General features: G+C 40.5%; 1 non-coding gene across 1 annotated transcript; it reads right to left on the reverse strand.

Annotated features, from left to right (window-relative positions):
* Window positions 1–596: 596 nt before the first annotated feature.
* Window positions 597–700, reverse strand: LOC112439989 (small nucleolar RNA U13). The gene has a single exon (XR_003028203.1). It is a non-coding gene; the product is annotated as a small nucleolar RNA U13 (small nucleolar RNA).
* Between the last annotated feature and the right edge of the window lie 611 nt (window positions 701–1311).

The following is a 1311-nucleotide window of genomic DNA, read 5'->3' on the forward strand; positions in this document are numbered from 1 at the left end:
GAGTCTGAGGCACCAGAATCGCTTGAATCCGCAAAGCAGAGTTTGCAGTGAGCCAAGACTATGCCACTGCACTGCAGCCTGGATGATAGAGTGAGACTCTGTCTCAAAAAAAAAAAAGTGTACATATGATAAGTTTGCAGTTTCATGAATTTTTACAAAATTCATATCCATAGAACCAGAATTCAAATCAAGAATCAGAATGCTACCAGAATCCTGGAAGACTCCCTCGTGCTGTCTTCCAGTCACGAATTCCCACCAGGGTAATGTGAGCCAAAAATGAAATTATAAGCTCCTCCCCCAAATGACTGAACAGACCCCTTCCTCTCCACCAAGGGGATTTCAAACCCGGGTATGAGGGTCTGATATGCCTCATTATACTCTCCTCCCTTTGGAATTCAGGCACAGCTGACCAGCATTAACATTAAAACAGAGATCTTATGACTGACAAAGCAGATTCTTTGTAGCAATAAAACACCAAATTCCAACCTGATTCTGGTAGAGCATCACATGACAGATAGCAGACCCTGAAAGGAATAAAAATCTTTTGCCCCAGAATATATTCCTTTGACATATTTTTATTTATTATTTTTCTTTTATGTCAGACAGGTAATGTGCCAACATCCTAACAAGGTTCAAGGGTGGCACATCTGATGCACGCATGTGAACGCCCGATCATTATGCTCTTGAACTACAAAAGGATCGACTTTGACGTATTTTTAAATGGCTCTGCAAAACTGTATCTCGTGGGAGAAATTTACTTTCTATAGAGAATCCCCTTCCCTTTCCAAGTCTTTTTCCGATCCTGAAGAGACTGGCTGAGAGACCAGCACCTTTTAAAGTTCTAAATAGAAAACATTTGCCATCTCTTGCCTCTAAAGGTGGCCACCTAGGAGACTTTATCTACATAATAAGAACCTTGAAGTCTCCACAAGTCCTTATCTTAACCCAAACACTCCTTTCTATTGATTCCAGGTCTCTAGGTAATAACTCTTTCAACCAATTGCCAATCAGAAAATCTTTGAACCTACCTGTCACCTAGAAGCACAGTTCCCCTGACTTGAGTTGTGCTGCCTTTCTAGATTGAACCAATGTATGCCTCACATGTATTGATGTCTTATGTTTCCCTAAAACATACAAAACTAAGCTGTAACTGAACCACCTCGAACACATTTCTCAGGACCTCTTGAGACTGTCTCTTGGGCCATGGTCACTCATATTCGGCTCAGAGTAAACCTCTTTAAATATTTTACAGAGTTTGACTCTTTTCGTCAACAGTAGCAACTGTTCTTTCTAACTTGTAGAATAATAGAT

Source organism: Pan paniscus, chromosome 4 (genome assembly GCF_029289425.2).
Source record: "Pan paniscus chromosome 4, NHGRI_mPanPan1-v2.0_pri, whole genome shotgun sequence".
NCBI classification, from domain to species: Eukaryota; Metazoa; Chordata; class Mammalia; order Primates; family Hominidae; genus Pan; species Pan paniscus.